Raw genomic sequence first — 8959 nt, 5'->3', positions numbered from 1 at the left:
CAAAATTAGAACTAAAATAAAATGTATGAAAAGTTTAGTGGAAATATTGATAACTCTGTAGTGTTTTGTAACAATACCTGGTCTAAGCTTTGGACACTTTCACATATTCAGTGTTTTTTCCCCTTGCCCAGTATAGAACTGTTGGAGGGAAACTGATGTCAGAACTGATCCCACTGTTTTCTATGGGATCTGACGGATCAGCTGCTTCTCTGAACAAGTCCAGGAGGGGAATAAAACATTGTATGGATTAAACCTTTTTTTCTGTCCATAGGAGGCATGACTTGTGGCCAAAGTGCACAACTCTTTTTTTGCATTAGTTGAGTCTGTCTCCGGCATGAAACAAAGGACTGGACACAACAGACTCTCTGTATTTCAGGTTTTTTTATTGCAGTTACTGAAATATGTTGCAAATTCAGGAACCTGGGAACTTTTATGGCACCTAGCTACTATCAATGTAATATTTCCTTCTATGACCTGTTCAGACTCTCTTCTAATTTTTCAATGACCAACACTTGCAAGTGCCAAGCTTTCAAGGTATCACCTAATTTTGTGATATACTGGATCTCCAGGCATTATTATTAGGCCACGGCCTCACTATCAGTATTTAGTCAGTATTTGGTCAGTATTTTTTCTCAGGAGTGGGAGCCAAAACCAGGTGAGGAACAATCAGAGAAAAGTTATAATAGAAACAAGTCACCAATTCTGCATTTATCACCCACTCATGGTTCTGGTTCCCACTCCGGAGAAAAATTACTGACCGAATACTGATAGTGGGGCCAAACTTCCACATTTTACTAATTACAGAACACGACTGTTGGTTCTCGCATTGGAGTTGTCAGTATAAGCTGAGAACATTTTCTTACAAGGTGATGTAGTTGCTGGTAGAAGGATAATGTGTATTAATTGTTGCTTAAAGCCATTTGCTTACTGCTGAGATTTCTCCTCTCTGCCTTTTGGCCTATATCATAAAATCCCACATCCATCCAGGTAATGAATAATTCTTGATTCCTGAATTAATCGGATTTGTAGAAATAACTTTGGAATATTTGCACTGTTCACTTGTAACACATTATTTTCTTTCTTCAATTTATTATTTTAATGGAAAACATATCAGGGGTCATTTACTGATCTTCATGGCAGACATTTAACTTTCTTCTTACCCATTTGAGGGCCCGCTTACATATGTCTGTATGTTTGCTTGCTTCAGCTAAATCTGTCCCTCATGGTTAGTATCCAAATATCTGAAGGTAACAGATCGTAAACTGATCTCAAAGGACCCGATATATTATTACCGGCATATGCCTCTTCAAGAATCGGGAGCATCGGAGGAGTCTGCCTCTCCACAAGCCCCTGCTGGAGTATAACTTCTGGCGTAACGAACACCACCACTTGTCATGAATTTGATGAATAGTGGACGTTACATCCCTGTCCGACCCCAGTTCGGCCCACTTTGTTAGGGATGGGCAAAAATGGCCTGAAAATCACAAAAGTCACATCATTTTAGCTCCAGTTGCGCCAAAATGATGCAATTTTTCAAAGATGATTACCCCAATTCTGGCAAAAAAGCTTTGATGAATCTAGCCCTTAGTTTCTTATAAGAGCAGTTTTCACTGTGGGCATCAGTTTTGGTCCCAAAATTTCTCCTTAGAAGAACATTTAGATTTTTTTTTTTTTTAGACACAAAACAATTTTTTATACGAGTACTAGACACGATTTTATCCATTTTTGGTCCTTCTGTCCACTTTTACCATGCAATTTTTTTTTAAAAACTCCAAGCTTCTTCTACCTATTAAACAGATGACACACAAATGACACCTGTGTACCATCCTTTTCTGACCCATGATTTCCATGAATGAGTTTGATTTGTAACTCAGACATGTGAACAGCCACATAGACTTTAAGACTTGGTCAGTATTCGGTCAGTGTTTTTTCTCAGGAGTGGGAGCCAAAACCAGGAGTGGGTGATAAATCCAGAATTGGTGACTTGTTTCTATAATACCTTTTCTCTGATTGTTCCTCACCTGGTTTTGGCTCCCACTACTGAGAAAAAATACTGACCGGATACTGACCGAATACTGATAGCGGGGCCATGGCATAAAGGGCAAGTGTTCTATCCATGAAAAGCAGACATTAGAATTTCTATGACTGGTATTGGAGGGTATATGGTGCACAGAACTTTTTTTTTCAGATCAGTCAAGATGCTACAAATTAATTACCAATCCTATATATTTTAAAACATAATCCGCATTATAAGCTGCAATTGCTTATATAATCATATAAGAATAATGTAAAAGAAAAAATGACTAAAGTATATCCATGATAGATTGGATTGGTACATTCAGGTAGTTATATCCATAATAAATTGCAGCAAATATAAGTTAACTCTCTAAAAGTCACACTGATAGATAAAAAGTAGATACAAAATGTCTCTTGCATATAAAGTGTAGAAATGGGAATTACTAGAAAATATATTACTATATCAAATCATAGTATAAAAAACTCCATATACTGACCAACAGCAATTGCACAAACAGGCAAAAAAATAAAAATAAAAAACAAACTCAAATGCACTCTTAGATAATGCCCCCCCCAAGGATGCAGTACAAAACGCGCGTCGGGTGGAGGGACACGGGACCTAACCTTCTACTTACGACCTAGGCAAGTCGTTTTTGGCTGTAATACTACCTGTTGTAGTTATTATTAAGCAGCATCCTCCATACATTATAATTTACACACTTGTGTTAATTCTTTATCACACAGTGTATGACCACCTATCTACATTCCAGTACTTATGTGCTATTACTGCCATATTTGAAACTAGATATCACATATTTCTTTGGTTTGGTGTATTGTATGTGTTCTTCTACTGTAAGGCACCTGTGTTTTTATATTTTATATGTAATTTTGCCAATAAAATTTGTTTTAAGGATTTACAGTTCACTTTATTTGTTCTGGATGCATATTGTTATATGCATTTATCAGGGCATTGAAATATAATAGTTTTTGAAGTGCAATCTTACATGTCATGTTAATTTATGGACTTAATGGATGTAATTTTGATTGATTCAGGTTTCACACATACATATTATGGGCACAAATTTAAATACTCTTTATATTGATTCAAAATGTATTATGAATTTTTGAATAAACTGATCCAACTTTATTTTTGCCCTTTTAATGTTTATTTCTGAGAAGCAAAAAAGAGTGCCCCTTTCTGTTTGATCTTCTCCATCTTGTACATTATGGAAGCTATGGAAATACCATGACATGATAGTGATAGTATGAGCATATTTTCTACCTATCTGACCAAAAGGCCATATATAGTATATGTCCAACTGTGAGGCATACCGGTAATCTCAGTATAGGGTGTATATATATATATATATATATATAGATATATATATATAGATATAGATATAGATATATATATAATACGATATGAGAATAGGTCGAAGGAGTATAGAACCCATATGAAAATGGTCACACTGGAACTGTAGATGGTCCCAAATTTAGAGGCAATATTACAGACATGAATGCTTTGAGCATATCTGATACAGAACATCTTGTACATTACAGGCCACATAACGGTATAAATGATTAAAGACTCTTGGTGAAGTCACAGTTTGTAAAATTAATTAATTGACTGAAAAAATGGAGAAACACCACATATTACTTTTAACACTACTCACTTTGGGCCAGTTGGCTATAATCTCTGCTGCTCACCAGGCTCCTTGTGCTTCTCTCAATGAAGTTTTACAAAGGAAAGATTGTTCTCATTATGGAAAACCGGCCAATTTCTTAATTAGGAAGTTCCTCAACGCTGGTCATTCAGGTGTTCTCCTGGAATTTGTTTATTAGGTTGAGACAAACTGATCCACTGGTAATCCCCTAACACTAATAAGGGCAGCAGTAGGGGAGGTATTGCCAGGACAGGGTTGTTGCTTGTTAATAAGGATTTTTTTTTTCTTAAACAAGCTTCTAATTATCGGCGTTGTAAAGAAGACCACCAGTATTGTGCAACCATGGTGCTGAAGGACAGTGAAGATGTTCCAGGCAATGTCACATCAGACATTAGCAATTAGCTATGAGAGAAAGGGAATCTTTCAAGGTTATTATGAATGGCACACATCCTTCAGTAATTAGCAGGCAAAACAAAATGGTCTTAGGAAAGCAGTCCATTTATGGATCCATTGCACTTGATACATATATACTATTTATCTATATACTTTCTTCTATTTACAACAGCAATGAGAATAGATCACATACTGGTAAACATGTCGTCCTACAGAGTAATCATTGCAACCTAAGAGTATGTTCACACTACGTTTTTGGAGCAGACACTGAGTGGAATCTCTCCAAACTCTCCTCAAAACTGCTCAAAAACGTCCATATTCTGCTCAGAGGTTATGTGCACATGGAGTTTTTTTGTTGCAGAGTTTTCAGAGGAGAAACTGAGCAGAAGCTTCAAGTTTTTAAATAGTTTTGAGATTTTGAGGAGGAATTGGAGAGTTTCCTCAAAGTTTCACACATTTTGCAGAGTTTTTATTAAGAAACTGAGCAGAAACTCAAAGTTTTTGAGGAGTTTTGCAGTTTTGAGATGGATTTGGAGAGTTTTCTCGCAGTTTCCATTCAGTTTATGCTCCAAAACCTCCTAAAAAAAATGACGGTATATTAATTACTTTGTTTCTTCGCAAATGTGCCAAATCTTAAAAGTGATGAGAAAAAGAAAAGTGGGGTTTCCACTTGATGCATTAAATATTTATGATTGAATTTCTACCTAAAAGTTTCATAGTCTAGACAGATCAGAGCTGTCTTAAAATAGGCGAGATGCAAATACATTTGTGTTGCAACCATTATTAACATGAATAAAAAAGTTACAATTTGTGCAAAATTTTGCAACATTTGACTTGTGTCATTTGATACTTTTGGTCTTAGGCTCCTATCTAATATTGAGAAGTCTACCACCATCCTGAGAAAGTTGCACCAACACAGCTCTTGCCAAATGTATCATTAAAGGTAATTTGTCAGTAAGATCAACCCTCTAGGTCTATATATGTGTATAAAAAACCTGGAGGTCTGAACTGAGACGTAAGTTGATGTGCATGCAAAATGTAAATGCATGTTCACACAAGGCCATTAAACAGAGAGAAACCAAAGACAAGAAAAATACCCAAATAACTGAAAGTAAATGGATAAATCGCACAGTGCAAAAATAATAATAAATAATAAAGGGTATTTAGTTAACATAATTTTGATCAAAATAATGTGAAAGCCATCCTGCCACTTCACGGCAACCCTTATGGGACAGTCCTAACTCTAATATTAAAAACCTTACCATTTGTCAAGTGACATACATATGGACAAGGGCAGAGAGACTGGATTACTTTCAGTTATTTGGGTATTTTTCTTGTCTTTGGTTTCTCTCTATATATGTTTATGTAGGTCATCGGAAGCAGCATAAAATGATACCTTGATATCTGCAATCTGATGACTTATTGAAGAGAAATCCACATTTTTATGAATATGTAAATGAGCTGTTAAGATCTATGGGCCGGACGTAGATCTCCCTGAGAATCTGCCTCCAGAGATTATTATAAATGACAGGAGGTGTTACCAGTGTGAGATCAGGAGAGCAGACTGTCAGTCCTTACATGTCTTACATTGGTAATGCATTATCTGGACCAGGGACCGGGGTTGTACAAAGTGATCTGCTCCTCTCTAGTCAGCAGGTCAAAAGTGGCCAGTTTTTGTTCTTATTTTATTCCAACTTTATTCCCCTAAGAATTCTATATATATGTTTTTTTAATTCTGCCATATGGTTCCAAAGATATGGGCCTTTTTACTAAGATTTGCAAAGAAACCTAAAAATATGCTCATAGATAATCTTGTGAGCCATGCTCCCTTGACATAGGCCATTAAAATTAGCACTAAATAAAAAGACCCATATTTTTTGAACTGTAAGGCGAATAAAAAAAACAGAAAAAAAATAAAAACAAAAGACACATTACTTAGGTGAGCAGTGAGTATAAAATAAGAGCAAAAACTAGTCATTTTTGGCTCTTATCCGTTCTTGTCTGGACTGCTGCAACTCTCTACTGATCGGATTCCCTCTTACCAAATGTTCTCCTTTCCAATCCATTCTTAATTCGGAAGCCAGGGTGTTATTTCTGTCTAGCCGCTACACCGATGCCTCCACCTTGTGCCAGTCATTGCACTGGTTACCCATCCACTACAGAATACAATATAAACTTATCATTCTCACCTGCAAAACTCTTCACAGTTCTGCACCACCCTACATCTCCTTCCTCGTCTCAGTCTATCATCCTACCCATGCCCTCCATTCTGCAACTACAGCCCCACAATCAGTATCTGGTCAGTATTTGGTCAGTATTTTTTCTCAGGAGAGGAAGCCAAAACCAGGAGTGGGTGATAAATGCAGAATTGGTGACTTGTTTCTATTATACCTTTTCTCTGATTGTTCCTCACCCGGTTTTGTCTCCCATTCCTGAGAAAAAATACTGATAGTGGGGCCGTGGCCTAAGACTAACATCGGACTAGACAAGGGTAAAGCATGTGGTTGTCAGCTCACCAGTCTGGGAGTGATGTGTCCGGAGTCCTGGGAACCACCACGTATGGATCAAATCAGAGCAGCTGTAATATATCATGGAATGAAGACAGGTTTCCAATCCAGCGTCAGGCTGCTTCCAGGTAAGTAAAACTTAACATTTATTGGTCATGTTAAAAAAACTCCGGAGGGAAATAGGACTAAAGTGCATGAGGGGTACTGGTTCCAGACCTATGCGTTTTGGCTAGGAAACTTATTCATGGTTTTTATGCATTAAAAATACATCTCTTTAAGACAGGCTTATCACTTTACTTCACTGATCTAAGTTTCCTCCTTCTAATATTTCCTCAGTATCTGGTCCCACTTATTCATCTGTCTCCACATCCTTTATGCACCCAATAGCACCCGGTAACCGTACTTATACAGATACTGGCTGATGACCAGATCATGCAGCTTTATATGAAAACCCTTATTTATTATAATGATGGCCGGACCGTACATAACTGGACCCTCACTCCTCCTGTAACTGTTGAACTATGAGTTACTTTATATTGTTTCTATTGTCTGTACTTGTTTAACTATGAGTTACTTTATATTGTTTTTATTGCCTGTACTTGTCCCCGCGTAATTGTACAGAGCTGCGGAATATGTTGGCGCTATATAAATAAAATTATTATTATTATTAACTGATCTGAACTGATGACAAAACTGGATAAGTTGTCCCTGGGATTTTAAATCAGTTTCTACTGTAAAAACATGGAGCTGGATGGAAAACACAACATGCAACATTTCTGGATCTGACTCTTGGAAGTGTCCAATGCAACAACGGATATGCTGAATTAATAGAAATAATTCCATAGGAAGACATTTTTTGTTACAGGCTTGAGCAAAAAAACCCCAAAAAATAGGATGACCAGATAAATGAAAAAGGATCAATAAAGAGAACTCGTCATCAATCCTATTCCTAAACTGCTCCAGGCACATTAGATGCCTCCTTGTTATGATCCTAACCATCCATTCTGCGTGCCCCTGCCGCCAGGTATACTGCTAAAAATGATCTTTATATACAAACTAACATCACATATCCGGTGGATAGGTGATACATCTTTTGGGCTGGAATAGCCCTCTGTTGAGTACAGATGCACTTGTTAATTCCCCTTACGCGGGGGCATATGCAAAATCGCCCGTTTTACATCCATAAGAAACTGATGATTTATCATGCATATGCAATTCATATGTCATCGGCATGTCTGCTTTTTATGTTCATGTACAATCCGTGTGTCTGTTTTGTCCATCCATATGGCATGCAGTTTTTACATGAGAAATGTGATAAATAATAAAGGACAAATACAGTTTTCTATCTTTAGAATTGTAATGGGTCCTTGAAAAATGAATATCATTGATGGTAACTTGCATGTGATTCTTTTTTTACACACCCATTGACTTATAATGGGCAAATCTGATCCAGACTATAGAACGAATTACTGCATTCTGGGATTTTTTATTTTATATACAAACTAAAAGTCCACATGTAAAAACGCTCATGTGAACTAACACATAACTTGTACTTGTCAGCATGGTGGCTCAGTGGTTAGCACTGTTGCTTTGCAGCGCTGGGGTCCTGGGTTCAAGTCCCACCAAGGACAACATCTGCAAGGAGTTTGTATGTTCTCCGTGGGTTTCCTCTGGGTTCTCCAGTTTCCTCCCACACTCCAAAGACATACTGATAGGGAATGCAGACTGTGAGCCCCAATGGGGACAGTGCCCATAATGTCTGTGAATTGTAAAGTGCTGCAGAATATGTTGGTGCTATATAAAATAAAAAGATTATTATCATTATTCATCAGAGTGCTGTCCGTATGTTAAGTTTTGCATGTGGACAGCACACAGATGTTTAATACATTTGTCTAAACGAGCCTCATTCACACGTCCTTGTTCAAATATTTTCATGAAAAAATGGTACCAATCTCATCAGTGTTTTGGATCAGCGATTGGTCCGTGTGTCCCTTTTACCATCAGTGTGTCCATTTTTACTATCAGTGTCATCAGTGTATCCTCAGTGTACCCATTTTTACCATCAGTGTGTCATCAGTGTTTCCAGTTTTTCCACCAGTGTGTCATCAGTGTGCCCATTTTTACCATCAGTGTGTCATCAGTGTGTCATCCGTGTGCCCATTTTTACCATCAGTGTGTCATCAGTGTGTCATCCGTGTGCCCGTTTTTACCATCAGTGTGTCATCAGTGTGTCTTCCGTGTTCTGTTTTTACCATCAGTGTGTCATCCGTGTGCCCGTTTTTACCATCAGTGTGTCATCAGTGTGTCTTCCGTGTTCTGTTTTTACCATCAGTGTGTCATCCGTGTTCTGTTTTTGCCATCAGTGTGTCATCCGTGTTC

Source organism: Phyllobates terribilis, unplaced genomic scaffold (assembly GCF_046119375.1).
Source record: "Phyllobates terribilis strain yellow unplaced genomic scaffold, ASM4611937v1 Scaffold_7__3_contigs__length_470593459, whole genome shotgun sequence".
Taxonomy (NCBI): Eukaryota; Metazoa; Chordata; class Amphibia; order Anura; family Dendrobatidae; genus Phyllobates; species Phyllobates terribilis.
Note: the sequence above shows the minus strand (reverse complement) of the source record.